At 45.0% G+C, this 22,128-nt stretch overlaps 1 long non-coding RNA gene and 1 other non-coding gene across 5 annotated transcripts in view; both read left to right on the forward strand.

The window, feature by feature from the left end:
- LOC139177661 (uncharacterized) overlaps positions 1-22,128 on the forward strand; it is a 272,522-nt gene that overhangs the window by 73,312 nt on the left and 177,082 nt on the right. The window lies entirely within an intron of this gene.
- TRNAG-UCC (transfer RNA glycine (anticodon UCC)) lies at positions 15,935-16,007 on the forward strand. Its single transcript has one exon. It is a non-coding gene; the product is annotated as a tRNA-Gly (tRNA).

The raw sequence follows: 22,128 nt of genomic DNA on the forward strand, positions 1-22,128 counted from the left end.
TTCTTTTTAGATTTCGCATATAAGGGATGGAAAGGACTGTTCTTTTGACCTCTGTGCTGAAATGCCTCCCTGCCGGACCATAAAACTACTGAAAACCCCTGTATCTTTTAAAAAATATTTATGAATTTATCTGGCTGTGTCGGGTCTTAGCTGTGGCATCATGTGGGATCTTTCACTGTGGCACATGACTCTGGTTGTGGCACGTGGGTTTAGCTGCTCCAAGGCATGTGGGATCTTAGTTTCCCAGCCAGGGGTGGAGCCTGCATCCCTTGGATTGCATGGTGGACTCTTAAGCACTGGGCCACCAGGGAAGTCCCATAACCCCTGTATCTTTGTAGGATTTATCGTACATGCTTTGGAGCGTACGTGTCTTACAAAGGCCTCCAATGTGCTAGTCATCTCATGGCTCTTCTGATGGACTGATGGGCACCATGCCATCGATCTAAGTAGACTAGTGTACTGTTCTGTGGAATGTCTAGATGGTCCAGGTCTCTGCAGACAGTATTTTGGCAAAGGATGAAAGGCTTCCAGGTGGTGCTAGTGGTAAAGAACCCGCCTGCCAGTGCAGCAGCCGCAGGTTCCATCCCCGGGTCGGGAAGACCCCCTGGAGCAGGGCACGGCAACCCACTCCAGGATTCTTGCCTGGAGAATCCCATGGACAGAGGAGCCTGGCAGGCTACAGTCCGTGGGGTCACAAAGAGCTGGAGACAAACTTATAAACTAAACTATGACATCCAGTTAAGCATCTAAAACTTAACTATTTAAAAACATAAACCCAAGGGGCTTGCCCGGTAGTCCAGTTGTTATGGGTCCACGCTCCCATTGCCTGCACGGGGAACTAAGATTCTGCATGCCACGTGGCAGCCAAATATGTACATAGAAATATAAATCTGTCCTTAGCTCATAGCCACTCAGGGAAGACCAGAGTGATCTACAGTTTGCTGATCTCTGATTTAACCCTTAAAATTTTTAAGGGTGGCATTAACGTCTGCCATCTTTTCAAGATGAAATATTGATATTGACTTACTGTCTCATCCAGGAGAGGGGATAGTTCAGAGCTCCCACTTGCCCTCTGCTTTGATAGCTCTCACCCTACCGGCCAAGGACCAATCACGTACGTTTAGTCGCTTGTGTCTGACTCCTTGTGACCCCATGGACTGCAGCACGCCAGGCTTCCCTGTCCTTCACTCTCTCCCAGAGATTGCTCAAACTCATGTCCTTTGAGTCAATAATACCATCCAACCGTCTCAATCCTCTGTCCCCCCTTCTCCTCCTGTCCTCAATCTTCCCCATATTCAGGGTCTTTTCCCTTGAGTCAGCTGTTCACGTCCACTGTGGGACATTCCATCCATATGTGCAGGGACAAGAGAAAGGACCACTCAGGGATGCTGAGGAAGGTCTGGGCGGCGCATCATAGCATTCACCTTCCACGATTGGGAGACTTTACCATGTTTCATTTTTTAATAAAGCTATGTACATAGAGCTTAGCTCAATCCATAATTTGAGCTTTGACAAGCACCATCAGAAGCAAACACTGCCTGAAAGAAAATAAGCATTTTGAGCAAAAAAAAAAAAAAGCCAACATGTTGACAGAACTAGGGTAGGACGCGGAAACCCTTTTGTCTACCAGACAAAGAAGGAGCGGCATGAAGAGGAGGTGGACTGAGAGGTGGGGGGGGGGGGGTCTAGCCTAGCAAACCACTAGAAAGAAAGCTTTTTTACAGCAGCCCCAGGAATCTTATTGAGACCTCATAAAATAACGCAAACCAGGAAAACAACACTCTATGCTAAGTGTCTCTTTCGCTGTTTTACAGACTGGGGTAAGATTTTATGAGCTATTTGGTTTTCCCTTTGGACGCCTCTTTAGAAGTTCCTGGTTCTTCAGCCAGTTAGTTTAACTTTGGGCTAGAGAGAGAGAGGACTCCAAAATGGGATAGTAACCGTTCAGGCTTTCTGACGGCAGTCCCTAGATGTTGACCCCAGCAGGGGCTTAGTGAACTCATAGATGCGTTTGCCAACAGGATATCTACACCTCGGTCCCTCGGTTAGAAAGATCAAGTCTGTTGCCTATGGGAGTATGACGCTGCGGTGGGGGGGCAGTCCCTCAAGGTCTTCAGTGAGTTCCGGCAAGGAACAAGCCGTCAGATACTAGTTATATGTTTCCTGGGTGCTGAGCCAGCCACAAAAATATGGAGTTTTAAGTTCTAACAACTTAAAATATCCTCTCCTTTCAAGATGATTTGACTATCAAAATGGAAAGGAAATGGAAAGGAAATGGAAGCCAACCTCCATTCACTGTCTACATAGGAAAAAAACAAAAACAGCAACCTCTTCCTGGGTAGTTCTTTGGTCAAACTCTCGGGCTGACAGTGATCCACAGAACACTGGTCATTAGTTTAAACAAACAAGAACTCACCCTGGTCTTCAGTGTGCTTCTCCAGTTATTTAAGGGATTTCAGAGCCCATGAGGGGACTTCCCTGGTGGTCTAGCAGTTAAGAGTCTGCCTGCTAATTCAGGGGACTTGGGTTCCATTCCCTGGTCCGGGAAGATCCCCCATGCAGCAGGGCAGTTAAGCCCATGTGACACAACTACTGAGCCCAAGCACCTAGAGCCCGTGCTTCTCAACAAGAGAAGCCACCACAGCGAGCAGCCCGCACACCCCAACCGGAGAGTAGCCCCACCTGGAGAAAGCCTGCACGCAGCATTGAAGACACGGTTCTGCCAAATATATAAATAAATAAAATGTAGCAACCATTTAAAAAAGGTACACGCATCAGCCATCTCGTAGATGGTGATTTCCAATGAAAGCATCGAGCTAGAGGGCGTACCAGCACTCCGAGTTGCAGATGGACCCTAGACCCGTTTGGACCCTCTCGTTAAGTCAGTTCCATTCTTAGGTAGACTTTCTGCTTCAGGTGGTAAATAAAGGCATCTGTTGAGTGTTCACCCTGTTCACTGAGATACCACATGATCTCCTCGGCTGAAGAGACATGAACTGCATAAAAACTGACCTCAATCCTCTTCTCACTCAGAGACTCTGAGTTGATTTCTGGGTCTAGGAAGGCAGTCTTTTGTTGACCTTGGGCAAATAGAGCTTGGCAGTTGCGAGAATGGTAGGAAATTTTCAATATTGTCCAAAAGGCTCCTGTGTAACCTGATGAAAGGGCCTGTGAGCAGACTCTGTTCCCATCACGAAACTTTTCTAAGCCTCCCTTTTCTACATGACTTCTTAAGTTGGAACAATACTTTTTTCATGATCAACATCATGAGACTTTTCTGTGTGTGAGAAGTACTTTTGATGATACTAAGTGAAAGAGTTAGTTGCTCAGTTTTGTCTGACTCTTTGCAACCCTCATGAACTGTAGCCTGCCAGGTTCCTCTGTCCATGGAATTCTCCAGGCAGGAATTCTGGAATGGATAGCCATTGCCCTTCGCCATGGGATCTTCTGCACCTGCGATCAAACCAGGGCCTCCTGCATCGCAGGCAGTCTTTACCATCTGAGCCAGGGAAGTGGCGTGTTAACATGAGATCTAGTTTTTATTATTACAATCATTTAATTCAGTACTGGCTTTCAAGTTGCAAAACATCAATTTATATTCCATATATATGTATTCATATGTGAAATTTGTGTTTCTTTTTCTGAGTTACTTCATTCTGACAGACTCTGATGCTGGGAGGGATTGGGGGCAGGAGGAGAAGGGGACAACAGAGGATGAGATGGCTGGATGGCATCACTGACTCAATGGACGTGAGTCTGAGTGAACTCTGGCAGCTGGAGATGGACAGGGAGGCCTGGCGTGCTGCGATTCACGGGGTCGCAGAGAGTCGGACACACTGAGCGACTGAACTGAACTGAACAGGCTCTAAGTTCATCCACCTCACTAGAACTGACGCAAATGCATTCCTTTTTATAGCTGAATAATATTCCGTTGTATTTATGTACCACACGTTCTTTACCCATTCTTCTGTCGATGGACATCTAGGTTGCTTTTCTGTGCAGCTGTTGTAAATACTTCCTCAAGGCAGGAATAGAGACGCACACATAGAGGACAGACTTTGGACACAGCAGAGGAAGGAGAGGGTGGAAAGAATCGGGACAGTAGCGTTGACGTCTGTACACGACTGTGTGCAAAGTCGATGACCCGTGTGAGGCCACTGCACAGGCACAGGCAGCTCAGCCCAGCGCCCTTGGTGACCTAGAGGGGTGGGGGATTGGGGAGAGGTTCAAGAGGGGAGGGTGTATACGACTGATTCGTGTTGTTGGATGGCAGAAATCAAACACAATATTGAAAACAGATTATCCTCCAATTAAAAGAAAAGTTTCAAGTTATATGAGGTGGGGGGGAGAGAAAATGAATGAGTGAGGGAGAAAGAGAGGAGAGAGAGATGACTTTAACAAAAGTCAACAAGATGTTTAACGAGGCTCAATGTGATTTCATTACACTCCTTGATGGCTTTATACTCATAAAGCATGACACCCACTGTATGCTCGATTGTGTATATTGCTGTGCTCAGCTCTCTACAGGACCACGGGTTGCTTGCTCAGGACTGTAATCTATAAGGAGATGATATCTACATAACTTTCCCTGTATAAGATCATTCACAAACCGATTTTGGAAGAACATCAATAAATGCTTTTGAGCTTTGTTTAAAGTGGAATCAGTTGTATATGTGATTTTAGTTCAAACCTTGGAGGGAGAAAGTGCTATTCTAAATAGCCCAGGTTTATTAAATTAGAAACACAAAGACATGACTTGCAACAGGATAATAAAGTTGGAGAGGAACTTTAATATTATTTAATTTTTTTGAGAAGTAAAGCATCTGAGGGCTGTTAAAATTAATTAACTGTTTAGTAGCAAAACAGACAGGGGCTCTGCGTGCCTTGCTCACTGCTGTGTTCCTCCCTCCAGGAGCACTGGTCCTCAGCCAGGGGGTATTTTGTCCCCCCATAAATGCCCCAGGGGACATTTAACAAGGTCTGGAGACGTTTTTGGTTGTTACAAGTGGGAATGGGGGATAAAAGTGTTACTGGCATCTAGAGGCCAGAAATTATGCTAACCATGCTACCCTGCTCAGGACTGCCCCTGAGGCAAAAAGGATGACTTGGCCCAAAGGTCAAGGGTTCAGAGGTTAAGCCCTGCCCTAGAGAGAAAAAAATTTAGTGGGCAGATCACTGCATTCCCAAGGTCTAAGAAGCAGGTACTGGCTGGCATATGCAAACTCAACAGGAATGGTGTCAGTACCCAGGGGTGAAAACTGGTTCTTTCAGGGCCAGGGAAAAGAAAAGAAAAAAAAAAAAAAAAAAAGGAAGGAAAAGGGAAGGAAGAACGAGAAAGAGAGAGAGAGACAGAAAGAAAATTCATTCTTTTAAATATATTGGGCTGGCCAAAAAGTTTATTCAAGAAAGAAAGAAAGGAAAGAAGAAAAGAAAGAAATTCTTTTAAATATATTTGGCTGGCCAAAAAGTTTGTTCAAGAAAGGAAGGAAGGAAGAAAAGAAAGAAAAAAATTCTTTTAAATATATTGGACTGTCCATAATGTTCGTTTGAGAAAGAAAGAAACTCATTCTTTTATATATATCGGGCTAGCCAAAAAGTTTGTTCAGGAAAGAAGGAAGAAAAGCCAGACAGAAAGAAAGACAGAAAGCATATTTTAAAAAGTACATTGGGCTGACCAAAAATTTCATTTGAGAAAGGAAGGAAAGAAGGAAGAAAGAAAGAAGAAAAAAACCCTCATTCTTCTTTTAAATATATTGGGTTGGCCAAAAAGTTTGGATGTTTTTCCATTAGATCTTATGGAAAACCCAAAGGAAATTTTTGGCCAACCCAATAATAAAGCACAGATACACATACAATATGTAAATGGATATACAGTATATCTGTGACACTAAAAATTTCATGGAGAGGAGGGGCAATTAGGAAAAGTCAAAAGAAGTTTTCTTGGAAGAGTGATAGTGAAAAGAAAAAAGGCTGGGAAACACTGCTGTAGCATGGCACCACTTTCTCTTCCCCCAGCCTCTGCAGGGCCCCTGGCTTGGGAACAAGTGCCCTGCATCTTCCACCACTGTTCCCGACTGTATGTTGGAACCACGATGCCGCTCTCGAGTGTTTCTCGGCCCGTTACTTCCGGGAAGCAGAGACATGGCGGCAGTCCCTTGGTGATGGCCTGTCCTTTTGTTTTCTGTGAATTAAAGACAAAAAGGCCCCTTTGAGGAAGGGGCCAGGAAGGGTGAGAAAGAGCTTGAAGGAACAGTGTGTTGTGAAAAGTGAAAGTGTTAATCGCTCAGTCGGGCCCCACCCCATGTATGCTAGCCGTCCCCCAAATCAGGGACCATTAGGACAGGGGAAGTTTGCCCCAAGTTTCCAGCAGCTTGAGTGTTTTTTCCTGAGACACTGATGGTGGCCAGAGTTGGATGGTCGGTGGGCACATCGACCTCATGAAGTGAGTCATGAGAATGTTTTTATTGCTTCACTTTTCTCAACCCATCTGTGAGCTCCTGGGTTGCTGCTGTTCAGTCACTAAGTCCTGTCTGACTCTTTGTGACCCCGTGGACTGCAGCACACCATGCTTCCCTATCCTTCACTATCTCCCAGAGTTTGCGCAAACTCATGTCCATTGAGTCGGTGATGCTATCTAACCGTCTCATCCTCTGTTGCCCGCTTCTTCTTTGGCCTTCAGTATTTTCTAGCATCAGACTCTTTTCCAATGATTTCATATCAGTGGCCAAAGTATTGAAGCTTCAGCTTCAACATCAGTCCTTCCAGAGAATATTCAGGACTGATTTCCTCTAGGATTGACTGGTTTGATCTCCTTGCTGTCTAAAGGACTCTCAAGAGTGTACAGCACCACAGTTAGAAAGCATCAGTTCTTCAGTTCTCAGTCTTCTTTATGGTCCAGCTCTCACATCTGTACATGACTTTTGGAAAAACCATAGCTTTGACTATCCAGACCTTTGTCAGCAAAGTGATGTCTTTGCTTTTTAATATGCTGCCTAGGTTTGTCATAGCTTTCCCTCCAAGGAGTGAGAGTTTTTAAATTTCATGGCTGCAGTCACCCTCCACAGTGATTTTGGAGCCCAGGAAAATAAAATCTGTCACTGTTTCCACTTTTTCCTCTTCTATTTGCCATGAAGTGATGGGACCAGATGACTCTTATAATTTATGAAAAAGCTGTAGCTTATGAAAAGCTGTCATAGCTAAATATTCTCCTAGCAGGTTAAGTCTGAGTTACCTTTTTCTGGGTTTTTGCGCATCTTTTCATGGCCAATAGTGCAATCCTACTGCAAAATGCTACTTGGATGTTTTAATTTTCAGTTGAGATTTAGTAAGTATGTTTTCATTCCTTTGGAATTTGTGCATGACCCCAACCCATCTTTTGTTTGAATTTATTAACATCACTTTGTGGCTTCCAGAAGCAAGTTTGGGGCTTCAAGTAAGCAAAGCTGAGTTTCTACAGATGAGTGAGTAGTTTGAGGGACATCTCAAATCTAAGTGCAAAGTCCAACATCCGTGGGATGTGAGAGATTTATCTGTTGGCATGACTGGAGGTGGGCTTCCCTGGTAGCTTGGTGGTAAAGAATTTGCCTGACAGTGCAGGAGATGTGGGTTCGATCCCTGGGTCGGGAAGATGCCCTGGAGAAAGAAATGGCATCCCACTCCAGTATTCTTGCCTGGAAAATCCCACGGATGGAGGAGCCTGGTGGGGTATAGTCCATGAGGTCGCAAAGAATCTGACACAACTTACTAACTGAACAGCAACAAAAAATGACTGGAAGTGTGTCTCACCCCAGAGAAGTTTCTGAAAATGTATGCAGAGAACGTGCAGCTAGGAGTTTAAGGGTGGGGAGTGAATGTTGAAGCGGTATTTTGGTATTCTTTTCCCCATATTCCCTCTCCCAACATGGAACTCATGTTGACTTTATCCATAACACTGCCTATTAAGCCACAAAACCTCGAGAAACAGGGCAGTAAAAAATAATGAAACACAATATTCAGGATACATGGAAAAGCAATGATTTACTTTAATCCCGGGGACCAGCAATAATACACCTGCCTTGGAACAGGGGATGGCATAATGTTGGCATAACATTGGGGTTTAATCATTTTTGACCACATTTTATAGACCCTTTCCTGTAATTAATGCTAAATAAAGTCAACATCTTCTCCACCTGCTGCTGTGTTGGTCGCTTTCATGGAGTGCGTCCACTCTCCTTCATTAACCAGGCTGTCATGGTTCTTGTTTAACTCGTTCTACTTTGGTTTTTTCCCCTTCGGTAGCCTCCAGGACTGTCACATGAACCATCTGCGGTGTGTAGGGCTTCCCATTCTTTTCTTGAGAAGAGTTCTCGTTCTACTTTGGTTTTTTCCCTTTGGTGGTCTCCAGGATGGGAGAAGGCAATGGCACCCCACTCCAGTACTTTTGCCTGGAAAATCCCATGAATGGAGGAGCCTGCTGCGCTGCAGTCCATGGGGTTGCTAGGAGTCGGACACGACTGAGCGACTTCACTTTCACTTTTCACTTTCATGCACAGGAGAAGGAAATGGCAACCCACTCCGGTGTGCTGCTGTCTGTGGGGTCGCACAGAGTCGGACACAACTGACTTGACTTAGCAGCAGCAGCAGCAGCCTCCAGGACTGTCGCATGAACCGTCTGAGGTGTGTAGGGCTTCCCATTCTTTTCTTAAGAAGAGTTGAGACAATTGAAGTCAGTGCCACCCATCCCATAGCTGTGATCATTAAGGCCATTTCTGCGGAGCTGAAGCCTGAGTACATGGTCTCCCTCAAAGCTTTGGAATACGTTTTCTCTCATCTTTATTTTTAATTAAAATATTTAGCCAAAAAGGATCTACTGTAGAGTTCAGGGAACTCTACTCACTACTCTGTAACAACCTGAATGGGAAAAGAATTTGAAAAAGAATAGATACATGTATATAAGTCATTGAATCACTCTGCTGTATGCCTGAAACTAACAACATTGTTAATCACTTACACTCCAATCACTTACACTCCAATAAAAAATTGTAAATTAATTGATCAACAAGAATGGCTACTCCTACACACACACACACACACACACACACACACACACACACACAACTATTCTTTTATTTTCTGTGTATCTTTCTTAGGTAGAGTCTTGAAGCATTTATAGTTTTCCTAGAGAGTTAAGTATTCTCCATTTTCATGTAAATATTGGCTGTTTCTGTCGCATCGGTGTCGGTGTCTTGCTTCAAGGATTATTGGGCCACTGCTTAGAGACCCTGGTCCAGGATCTCACCATGAAATAAACACCAGGCAGCTTATAGAATGTAAGCTTGCAGTTTTGGAAAGAGAAGATCATCACTGTAGTCTTTATCTGTTCTGAGCCATATCGAGAAGAAAGGCAGTGCAAGAGCACCATGGATATTCATTTTGCAAGATCAAGGTTAACTCACAGACACCCCACCATACTCCTGAGTTTAGAGATGTGTGTGTGTGTGTGTGTGTGCGCGCGCGCGCGCGCGCGTGTGTGTTTGCTTTGGGGGGAGAGTGGTGAAAGCTATAAAAACCATTAGCAATTCCTAGTTGATTCAAATCAATCTCAACATTTTTCAAAATCTCGCCTAGATTCTTGCACTGTGTTAGACCGCATCGAGGCGATTAATTCACACAGGGGGCTGTTTATGTAATTGTAGTAATGGTATAGAAAGCCAACATGTTCTAATCTCCTATTTTTCAGTTTTAAAATCCCAATTGGTGAATGGTAAGCAAGGCTGCTAGTTTTATAGCTTTGTGAATTAGTTCAGCTGAAAAATATTCTGCCCGTTTCCATTTGGGAGACAGCAGGGCGGGGGCCTGGGGCTACAGGGAGGGCAGGGCGGGTTCGCCTGCACTAATCGGTTCTTGGCCTCTAGCAATTCTCTGTGGCAGAAGAAAGGGAAGAGATAATTGTTCCCCTTAATCATGGCATCAATGACTGCATTTAGAAGCCTCTCCTTTAAGGCTGACCAGATTTCCCAGAGAATATTCTCAACCTTTCGCTGATCTGATTTTGAAGCAAATGAATGTTCTGAGAATATCCGCTAGCAGGGTTCTGTTCGCCTGGGACTCTCAGAGACCAGGAAGCTCCAGCGGCTTCAGATGGTGACCTTTCTCATATCTGTCACCAGGCTGTCAGTGAGGGTGGATTTCTGATCTTCGCAGTGGGGTCTCCCGGCAGGAGTAACCGAGGGGTAGCAACCCAAGGTCACTTTGATTATTCCTCCTTCTCTCCCTGACTCGGCTTCCCGCCCTTTCCTGCTATGTCGTTGACATCTGAAATTGCGGATTTGTGACTTTAGGAATGGATGGGTGAGAAGAAACACAGAGGAGAGAAAGAAGAGAACACAGAGGCCATGTGGCTGCCATCTTCCTGGAAGGCGTTTGCGGTGTTTGTGGGCACCTGGCAATACTTGCCAAGGAAACGCTTGGCTCTAACTGGTTTTTCCCTCTTAGAGCTCTCAGTACTGGAAGATCTGTGTCTTTGGGTGCAGTGGAAATTGAGCTGAATTTGCATGCGACCATAGTTCAGTAACTCAATTTTGCCAACAGATCCTGAAAAATAGACTAGCCTACCCACAGTTCCTATTTCCTGAGATACTTCCCCAATCCTTTGAGATATACCTCTTCCAGGAAGCCTTCCTGACCATCCCTCCTCAGCAGGTGACTCCCTCTCCTGGATATTGTGGGGAGTTTACTGATTGGCTTCTAAGTTTAACTCACCTTGTTTATTTTTGCAAGAATGTTAATTTTCCTGGTGATAAACATGTATTTGCATGTTAGTTTCCAGAGAAAGAGGAGCGCTTAAGAAATTCTAAGAAAACAAAACAAAACAAAAACTGCAAACCACTTTTGGTTTATAGCCTGGGGTTGGAATGAGAAGGGGTGTCCTTATCTAGTCAAACTGCTTGGATTGAAAGCTAACTCTAACTAGGACTTCCTAGCTGAGTGCATGCGTGCATGGTCAGTCGTACAGTCAGATCTGACTCTTCTCGACCCCATGGACTACAGCCCACCAAGCTCCTCTGTCCATGGGATTTCCCAGGCAAGAGTACTGGAATGGCTTGCTATGCCCTCCTCCAAAGGATCTTCCTGACCCAGGGACCGAACCTAAGTCTCTTGAGTCTCCTGCATTGGTTGGCAGATTCTTTACCACTGCGCCACCTGCGAAGCTCCATCATGAGGTTAAATGAGTTCGCTCTGCTGTGCTGTGCTCAGTCGCTGCAGTCGTGTCCGACCCTTTGCAGCCCCACGGACTGTAGCCCACCAGGCTCCTCTGCCCATTGGATTCTCCAGGCAAGAACACTGGAGTGGGTTGCTGTGCCCTTCCCCAGGGGATCTTCCTGATTGATCTCGTGTCTTCTGCAGCTCCTGCATTGCAGGCAGATTGTTTACCACTGAGCCACCAAGGAAGCCTAAATGAGTTAATCTATATGTAAAAGTTTTAGGATGTTGCTTGCCTGCTGATCACACAGCAAGCCCTATATAAGCCTTAACTACTATTTTAATGATCTTGATGATATTATAATGTCTATCTCTCCTTGTCTAGCCCTTCCTCTTTACATTGGCTGCCAGAATACTTAATGATGTAGCATATAGCAATTTATTGAATGAATCTAGCTTATCCTTACCTTAATGTTGCATCTGTATTTGTCATTTTGTTCACCTTGTTTTTCTAATTTATTTTAATGCATTTTAAATTTTTTGATATTATATGCAGTTTTCTAAACTGACATAAGCCCTTTTTGAAACAAAATGGGCACCATTCATAGCTCATCAAGCTTTCTGTTTTCAGAGGTCTTTGCATGGGCATGGCTTTCCTCTCCCACCACGTGGTAGCAACATGAAGGCAGGAATCATATTTTAACTTACTTATTTCCCCCACTGCTCTCTTAATTTCTTTCTTGTACGTGTTAAGATTGAGTAATTTGTTTGCTAGATGTTACTAAGCTCTTGTCTTTTTTACGCGTTTCTGTTATTGATGTATATAAATTGCCTGGGTTTTTGGTTTTTTTTTTGCATTTGATAAATCTCATTTTCTTAAAGCTGATGCAAAGAAGTATCATGATGTCCTTTAGGCTTGATCTAGTGTGTTCCTTTAAGACTGAGTTTTTCTCATAATGTCGATGATAACATAGCCTACAAACAAGCCAGACAGAGTATGAATCCTGTACTCCAGTGGGAAGCAGCTTCCCTGGGGAAGGGCAGGGCAACCCACTCCAGTATTCTTACCTGGAGAATCCCATGGACAGAGGAGCCTGGCGGGCTACCGTCCAGAGGGTGGCAAAGAGTTTGACACAACCGAAATGACCTTAGCACACTCACTGATAAAAGCGCACCCTAAAAACTTGACTTTCTGAATTCAACTTGGGTTTTCTTTTCTGTTTTTCCAAATAGCCTGTGGAAGTAAACATAAGCTTCGGTGACCTTGCAGTCACCCTCCAGCCTCCCTTTCAGACATGAGATGAAGAGAGGCAAGGTGGGGATGGGGGAGCCCCGAACCCCCGTCTGATCACCCAGCTCCTAGGGTCTCCTTATGACCCTGGTTCAAATTGCCTTAATTTTCCACAGGGAAGTTGACAGGCAAATGCCTCTTTTGGAAAGGGGTTTTTCACAGTGGACTTTGCTCAAACTCGGCAAATAATTAACTTTTCATCCTCTCATAAAATCGAGACTGTGGCTGGTTCAAAGCCCAGGACCCCGGGCCTTAATTGAATTAACTCGGTTTTCCACCCCTGTGAAGGACCCTTCCAAACCATAACGTTTGGCAAGGGCTGCCCTTCCTGGCCAGAACATAAGCATCCATTGAGAGAAAGATCGCAGACTCAGGGCTGTGGCACACAAATTGGACCTGAGTGGAAAATGGGGCGCTCTCCGCAGGGGACAAAACGCTTTCTGTGTCCTGCACTTTCAAGTTCAACCTGAACGCATCTCCCCTCCGCGCCGGTCCCCCCAACCCCGAGCAGAGACGGCAGCCAGTCCCCAGCTCTGGGGCCGGCGTACCTGGCCCTCTAGCCCGCGTCTGCGCCTCTGGGACCTCCTTCACCTGGGATGAGAGCTCTTGCCTCTCCTCTCTGCTCGACTGCCTGCCCGTTACCTCCTTTTATTGTTCACAATCTGTGTTTATTTGTATTCTGCTGGGTGCAGGCAGTCTCTAGTCTCAGTTACTCTCTTTCTGTGGCTCACGGGCTCAGCTGCCCTGAGGCGTAGGAATCTTCCCCAGTCAAGGACTGCGCTCACATGCCCCGCACTGGCAGGCAGATTCTTAGCCCCTGGACCGTGGGTGAGATTCCCGGCCATTGTCTCTTTGCAGACCTCATTGGCCCTCTGTAGTGCCTGCACCTTGCTTTATGGGTTTCATTCGTATTCCCTCTACATATGCACTTGTGTGCCTTGAATTCTGAAATCTGTGGATTTTGCCAACTTCAGGTAAAATGTTGTTATGCAAGTAGGAAGTCCAAATGGTTCTTGATGGAAGTCATTCTTCAAAACAGAATATGTTGAAAGGAGACAGTCTTCTCTGATTGTGCGTCCAGAGGAGCTAAAATACAATACATGAAACAAAGGGCTTGCAATGAAATGATAAGGCCTCGAGGGCATGTCTAGATTCTTCTGCACTTGATAGAATATCCTTAGAGAAATGTTGATCTGTCTCGCTGACTATGGCTCGCTGAATATGACTATGTCGCTGTGACTATGCATTTTTTCTTTTCCCTTATATTCTGATTTTTGCTTTATGTACCTTTGTTTCTTTGTTGTTAAGGTATCTAATGGCTTATGATGTCTATCTTCTTTGTGAATTGTACCTTTTATCATTAAAAATATTCATTTTTGTTTCATTTAAAATAAATTAATTAAACAAAATGGCAAAAAATGGCTTGCAATTAAACTGTAAGTCCCTTGAAGGCAGAAAGCTGTCTCTTCTTTATCAAGCTCTCCGCTGGCCTGTGCACGTCGCTGTGTGTGACTCCAACACTCAGTAAATACTTGGCTGATGACAAGTGGAGGGTAGGATGTCCCCCATGCCTGAAACCTGGCACAGCTTAGATATAAAAACAGGGCTTTAAGTGAGTTTAAATTCTTGAAAGCTGAATTCTGGAGCAGTTGGGAGTGTTTTTCTTTTCTTTCAAAATCTTTCTGGTCTTGTATTGAGAGGCTTTTGCATTTGAGGTAATCTCTTAAAGACCACTAAAATCTACCCAACCACAGAATGTTCAGGCATGCTGAACCTTGGAATTAGTGATCCGCCGAAGGAAATGTAGAATTAAATCCTCATATTGAAGTTGACACTTGGGCTTCATCTCTGGGACTGTGCAGGGAAATGTCTCTCTGTGTGGGATAAGAAACATCATTTGTGAATCAAGGTCAGCGGAGGAAAACCCTGGGCTTTATTTTATTTGGATTGCATTTGTGAAAGTTTTATTTGTGCCGGCTTACTTGGTCTCCCTCTGTGAACCCCATTTTGAAAGACAGTGCTTGGATGGATGAAGGCTCTGAGGCAATTCTACAGTTTGCATGCATGTGACCAGGAGGCTCTACTTGTGGATTTATAAGAGAGTGATGAAGTTCATGGACTTCTCTGGTGGCTCAGTGGTAAAGAACCCACCTGCCAATGCAGGAGACTCAGGTTCCATCCCTGGGTTGGGAAGATCTCCTGGAGAAGGACATGGTAACCCACTCCAGTGTTCTTGCCTGAAAAAATTCCCTGGCCAGAGGAGCCTGGTGGGCTACAGTCCACGGGGTCACAGAGAGTGGGACACAACCGAGTGACTAACGATGACTAAGGTACTCCTTGTGGAGGACCTTCCTGGAGGGGGATGGGACGGGAAGCATCCACGGAGTCAACCTGGCTTTCCTGCCAGGTTTTCCTCGCTCTGCCCTGGAACCTTCTCTTCAGCTAAGCTCCCCTTTGTTTCTGTGTAAGTCCCCCCCTGTTACTCCAAGTCAAACATCCTGGACTCTCAGCTCTGGTTCTTAAAAACTGAATTTTGCCAGACTCCATTCCCCAACACCCCCCTACCCCTGCCACCATTTTCTTCAACAATTTGGTCTATCAGTTTTAAGGAAAAGTACAGGAAACTATTAATAGTAAGAGCATGTTGAAGGTGGCAACATTTATAGAGGGAGGAAAAGCCCTTTCTTTTTTTTTTTTTTTTTTGGAAAAGCCCTTTCTAAGAGATGGTGTCTCTGCATAAATATCAGACAGCTGGCTGTGGGCGGCTGACAAGTCAAGGAACTGTCTATGGTTTATAATTAAGGGGAAAAAAAAGGAGTTGAGAATAGCTAGTTCTTCAGGATTGCATTCTTTCTGCTTCTACTTCAAACAAGGAAGTGGTGAGAAATATGTCCACTTGTGATTGGCCATATCCGCAAGCAAAGAGGAAAGTTGATTCTCTTCCATTTATCTGGAGCCTGGCTGCCATCTATCCATAAGTAAGAGGGCATGAGACTGTGATGTATGGAGCAGGTGAGGATGCAGAGAGCATCGAGGGTGCTCGTAGAGGGCGTTGGGGAGGTGGAAGGGAATGCTGATGGTGCTGCTGCTGCTGAGGACAATGACGATAACGATGATGACGAGGATGGCAGGAACAACTGTCCTCCATGGAGTCCTTGTTACCTGCCAGGCTCCTTCACGGGCTTTAACTCATTAAATCCAGCAGCAACCCGACCCAGTAGGTTCCAGTCTTAACCCACTTTTACAGATGAAAAGTTATTTTGTCTAATTACAGAGTCTGCATCCACACTTGAAGTCTAGCTGACTCGAGAGCTTATATTCTTAGCCAGGGCGAGCCTGAGGGAGCCCACTGCATTTCTTTTTCTCACTTTTCACTTCAAGTCCTCTCCTTTATTTTCACAAAACATGCCCATCTGAACCTGATTCTTTTCTTCAGGAATAATTTTGTTTAGAGCTGAGTCTTCCCTAGTGGTCCAGTGGTTAAGACTCTGCACTTCCAATGCAGAGGGTGCAGGTTCGATCCCTGGTCAGGGAACTGAGACCCCACATGTCATGCATCTAATCAATCAATCAATTTCATATAAATTAGGAAGTGTCTGGAGTGTGTGTTGGCTCTGGCAGTTCCTCCTGCAAACGAGTATGAAGGCAGCTGCGTGCACCCAGCCTGGCCCGAGGCATCTGAGACGGGCTCGGTGATCTGTTCCTTCCTGCTTCACGGTATGTGAACATCTCCTTCGAACTCTCATCCTCTGCACCCCTGATCCTGCCAGAGAAAACCTTCCCTCCATTCTGGTCAGCTACTATCCCGTCAGTCTGAGATGAGCATCATTAAAGCTGATGGACAGTCCTTGTCTTTTCAGTAAGAAAAATGGGCCCCTTGGGGACAAACATGCCGTCTCTCCCAGCTTTCTGTCAGTGCGCTGCTGCACTCAGAGTGGCTGGGTGTGCAGTCACAGAGCTCAAATATTCTCAGTAAACTGGGAGTAATAGTAACTTGGCTTCCTTGGTGGCTCAGTGGTAAAAAGTCCACCTGCCACTGCAGGAGACAGGGTTTGAGCCCTGGGTCTGGAAGATCCCCTGGAGAAGGAAATGGCAACCCACTCCAGTATTCTTGCCTTCAAATCCCATGGACAGAGGAGCCTGGCAGGCTACAGTAAATGGGGTTGCAAAAGCTTGGACACAACTTAGCAACTAAACAACAACAAAATAATAGCTACTTCAAAGGGTTCTGGGCTTTCCTTGTGGCTCAGCTGATAAAGAATCCGTCTGCAATGCGGGAGACCTGGGTTCAATCCCTGGGCTGGGAGAATCCCCTGGAGAAGGCAAAGGCTACCCACTGCAGGACTCTGGACTGGAGAATTCCACAGACTATGGTTGCAAAGAGTTGGACACGACTCAGTGACTTGCACTTTTACTTTCAAAGGGTTCTTAGGAGGACCACATGAGGTTTTTTTAATTCGAAGCATCTTCATAAATATTCCTGGTATATCATAGGCACTCAAGCAATGTTGTGCACTATTTCCTTCATAATAGTAGCTGTTAATAGTATTTTCTTCCAAGGTTAAGGGTCCTATGTGGGGCTGTAGGATGACATGAAATTTCTCTTAGCTGACCATCTGGGAGCATCCCTCTGCCCAGAAACTGGAATGATCAGTTAGAAGCAACTCTGCATAACCTGTGTGACTGCTGTGTAGGCAACCCTGGCTTTTACATGACACGTGCATTTTTTTTTTTTTTTTTTAAGACCAATCCCTTCCCCAGTCACTGATTCCAAGTCAATAAAATAACTTCAGTTTTGCCCTTGAACCCCCTGTTAATCCTTGATATGTACCCAATTTTAACTTTTCCCAGGACTTTTCTGAGATTGATTATTTTCAGCAGATGGATGGCGTGTCTGTGGCAATGCATGGCTCATTGTACCCAGAGCTCATGTTTCATTAGATAAATATACTGCATGGTGTAACCCAGGTTTCTGCTGGTTACCCTATTCCTGGAAGGAGCTTTGAGGGTAGAATTCAATCAAGAGTAGGGAAGGAGAGCCACAGACAGTGGATTTAGCATTGTGAAGGAATACCCAACTGGGAGACGTCTTTGTTTATTTATTCAGACAGTAGGTGTGTGGGGAGTCAGGCCGCCCACTTAGTTACGTGGCTCCTCTACTGTATCACCGAATCTACAGGAAGATCATCTTTGGGGGGAAATAAAGCATGGTGTTTCCTTTTTAAACAGCCAAGGAGAGGTTGTCAGAAAAGGGTGAAATAGAGCTGCAAATATTTTTGTTATCTTAAGAATTTTCTTCATGGTTTTTTTCAAGAGTTATAGTTATGAAGTCTTTTCAGGTAGGATGAGGTTTTCATAAAGGGAAGGCATGATGCGACTTCCCTGGTGGTCTAGTGGCGAGGCCTCTGTGCTCACAGTGTGGGGGCCAGGGCTCGATCTGTGCTCCTGGAACTAGACCCTGCATGCTGCGACTAAAGATTTCACATGCAGCAACGCATTTCACAGCTCCTGTGTGCCACAGCTAAGACCCAGCGCAGACAAGTAAGTTAATCCATTGATTTTTTTTTTTTTTTTAAAGCTGTGGTGCAGAGAAATCACTCCTGAAGTAGATTGGCTCACGCAGGGTCCCAAGAATTATGCCATGATAACACTTTGCCAGATTCAGTTGTCTCATATTCTGTGTTATTGTGGAGAGAGAAAGAATAGTGTAGACAAGCAAATATATGTATGCACCAAAGCTGTAGGTAGCTGTAAGTAGGGTGTATCTGTAGGTGTGTCAGTAAATTAAGATGAAGCCATGGGTCCATTGGCAACAAGCAAATGATACCAAACTTAATGTTCTTGAAACATAAAAATCTTAAACAAATCCATGAATAAAACCCCAAATAATGCAAATAATACATTCCCCAGTTTTGACTTATGATTTTTTGACATTACAATTTTGTGGAAGACATACGAGTTTACAAGAAACTGTACTTTGAGTTTTGAGTTTTGCTTTTTTGCTGGGTGACGGGTGTGTGGAACGACCATCTCCTGTGGGGCTGGGCAGCTTCAGTCGGTCAGGTGACCCGGAGGGTAAACTGCCGAGTCCCTCTGCATCCAGACAGCCATTCTGGTTTTCAGTTTCAGAACAGTTTTCAGTCAATTATATGACCTGTTCAACACTTGATTGTAAACTAAGCTGTATGTTAGATGACTTTGCCCAACTGTTGGCTAATGTAAGCATTCCAAGCACATTTAAAATAGGCTAAACTGAAGGAAATCAACCCTGAATATTCACTAGAGGGACTGATGCTGAAGCTGAAGCTCCAGTACTTTGGCCACGTGATGCAAAGAGCCGACTCATTGGAAAAGACCCTGATGCTGGGAAAGGTTGAAGGCAGGAGGAGAAGGGGATGACAGAGGACGAGATGTTTGGATGGCATCGCCAACTCAATGGACATGACTTTGAGCAAGCTCCGGAAGATGGTGAAGGAGAGAGAAGCCTGGTGTGCTGCAGGCCATGGGGTTGCAGTGTGTTGGACATGACTGAGAGACTGAACAAGAACAAAAAAGCTAGGGGCTTCCCAGGTGGCTCAGTGGTAAAGAAACCACCTGCCAATGCAGGAGATGCGGGTTCAGTCCCCGGGTCAGGAAGATCCTCTGGAGGAGGAAATGGCAACCCACTCGAGTCCTCTTGCCCGGGAAATCTTAAAGACAGAGGAGCCTGGCAGGCTACAGTCCCTGGGCTCGCAAAGAGCTGGGCACAACTAAGTGACTAAACAGCAGCAACAGACTCCGCTGTGCTGTTTGGTAGGTTAGCTGTATTAAATGTGCTTTCAACCTAGTATTTCCAATTTAGGATGGGTTTACGAGATTTAGCCCTATCCTAAGTCAAGAAGGGTCTACATGGGCAAATTTAATGACCAAGGCATTCAATTAGAGACAAAGACACAGGAAACGGATGTGTGGACATGTGGGGCAGGGAAGGAGAGGATGAGACAGATTGGGAAATTAGGCCCGACATATATTCACTGCCATGTGTAAAATAGCTAGTGGAAGCCTCAGAGAAGGCACTGGCGACCCACTCCAGTACTCTTGCCTGGAAAATCCCATGGATGGAGGAGCCTGGTAGGCTGTAGTCCATGGGGTTCCTAAGAGTTGGATACGACTGAGCGACTTCACTTTCACTTTTCACTTTGGAGAAGGAAATGGAGAAGGAAATGGCAGTTGGAGAAGGAAATGGCAATCCATGCCAGTGTTCTTGCCTGGAGAATCCCAGGGACGGGGGAGCCTGGTGGGCTGTGGTCTATGGGGTCGCACCGAGTCGGACACGACGGACGTGACTTAGCAGCAGCAGCAGCAGTGGAAGCCTGCTCTAAAGCACAGGAAGCTCAGCTCAGTGCTCTGTGATGACCTGGGGGGCTGGATGGAGGGCCAGGAGGGAGGGAGTGTGTGAATACAGAAAGCTGATTCACCCACTTTTCAGCAGAAGTTAACACAGCATTGTAAAGCAGTCATACTCCAATTAAACAAAAAGAAAAGAGAAAGTTAACGTGGCATTCTGTTTTCATCTGTCATTGGAGATTTGTTTCTAAAAAATTTTTTGTTTCGTATCAGAGGACAACTGCTTAACAGTGTTGTGATAGTTTCAGGCAAGTAGCAAAGGGGCTCAGTCCTGCAGCTCCATGTATCCATTCTCCGTCAGGCTCCCCTCCCATCCCGGCGCCACTCAGTACTGAGCAGAGCTCCGTACTGTTGGAGAGGCTGCGTGATCTGTAAGCTTTCACTTGACGTGCAGGCTGACTGTAGCAAGATGACCAGGGCTCTCTTCTTGCACCAGCAGCGCAATGTAAAGTTGTTATGGCTTCGTGATGTATTTTATTGTCTGGTAGTTCTTTTAATTCAGATTGCTTCTACTTGTGTTCCAGAGATTTATAAATGATTATTGGCCATTATTCCCCAAAATAAGCTTAGAGTCATTCTTTCAAGTTTCAGAATATACTTTTGCTGTTTTGATTAGACAAATATTAATCATCTATATTATTGATTAATTTGTTTTGATTATATAAGTATTACTCATCTGTGTTATTATAGTGAAGGACAGGGAAGCTGGCATGCTGCAGTCCATTGGGTGGAAAGGAGTCAGACACGACTTAGTGAATGAACAACAGCAATTATAGATTAATATATAAAATATTAATCATGGGGTTGCAAAGAGTCGGACACGACTGAGCCACTGAACTGAACAATTAATACTTGTGTAATTGATTAGACAAATATTAGTTATCTATATTAATCACAGATTAATTCATTAATTATAAATTAATTTGATTTATTGAATTATAGATTATAAATTCGGAGAGGGCAATGTCATCCCACTCCACTACTCTTGCCTGGAAAATCCCATGGATGTTGGAGCCTGGTAGGCTGAAGTCCATGGGGTCGCAAACAGTCAGACACAACTGAGCGTCTTCACTTTCACTTTTCACTTTCCTGCATTGGAGAAGGAAATGGCAACCCACTCCAGTGTTCTTGCCTGGAGAATCCCAGGGACGGGGGAGCCTGGTGGGCTGCCGTCTATGGGGTCGCACAGAGTCGAACACGACTGAAGTGACTTAGCAGCAGCAGCAGATTATAAATGCAGATTGATTTATTTAAATTAATTTTAGGTTAATTTGTTTGCAATCTTGCCTTCCATCTTCAAAGCATTTATGTTGCTTAGTTGTTCATGGCTTGGTCCTGAATCTTGTCACCTTATCTAGAGCAAGGAGCACCTTAGAGGCAGAGGACTGTGGTTAAGCACCTGTGGAGTGAGTGACACATCACTGTTAATTAACTCATAAATGAAGGAGGCATCCAAGTAGTTAAAGAGTAATTTAAAAAAAGAGTTGATCTCAGTGGAGTCACAGTAGAGCTGTGGCCTGTCCGTCAGATTCAGGTGGACGACCGTCCGTTCCTGGCAGGCGTCGTGCTGTCTGCCTCCTCTGGGTCTGGCCACTTGAGGTCCCCTTTGGTGGCATCGTTTCCTTCTACCCTTTCCCCCTGCAGCAAACTTTATTTATTCCTGGTCAACTCTCAGGCCTCAGATTAGGGTTAGTCCCTCCAGGAGGCATTTACAGATTCCCCTTCTAAAACAAAAATTGAGGCTTCCTGAAAGCTCAGCTGGTAAAGAATCCGCCTGCGATGCAGGAGTCCCTGGTTTGATTCCTGGGTTGGGAAGATGTGCTGGAGAAGGGATAAACTTCCCACTCCAGTTTTCTTGGGTTTCCTCTGAAATTAAGTTTGGCATCCACCCCATAGCATCTGTATTTCCCTTTTGATTTACAAAGCAACCCCTGGCCTCATCCCCAACACACATACATTTTTCTAACAGACAACCAAGCATGGTGGCTTTGAAGCCCAGCTGCCTGGGTGCACTGCTCCACCGAGTGCCACCAAGCGACTTTGGAGGAAAGTTCTTAGACTCCTCACGTATAAGAACTTAACCGGGGTAATAAAAGTACCTTCTACATAGGGTCATAATGAGGATCAAACATATTAACATACGTAAAACATTTAGAACAAAAATCTGGCACATCACACTCCAGGAGTGTTTGCTATCATTATTGCTTGTTATTCTTATATAAGCTCTTCTTGTATACACTGTTCTTGCAGTAAGTTGTCAGAGTGTATTC

This window comes from Bos indicus, chromosome 19, assembly GCF_029378745.1.
Source record: "Bos indicus isolate NIAB-ARS_2022 breed Sahiwal x Tharparkar chromosome 19, NIAB-ARS_B.indTharparkar_mat_pri_1.0, whole genome shotgun sequence".
NCBI classification, from domain to species: Eukaryota; Metazoa; Chordata; class Mammalia; order Artiodactyla; family Bovidae; genus Bos; species Bos indicus.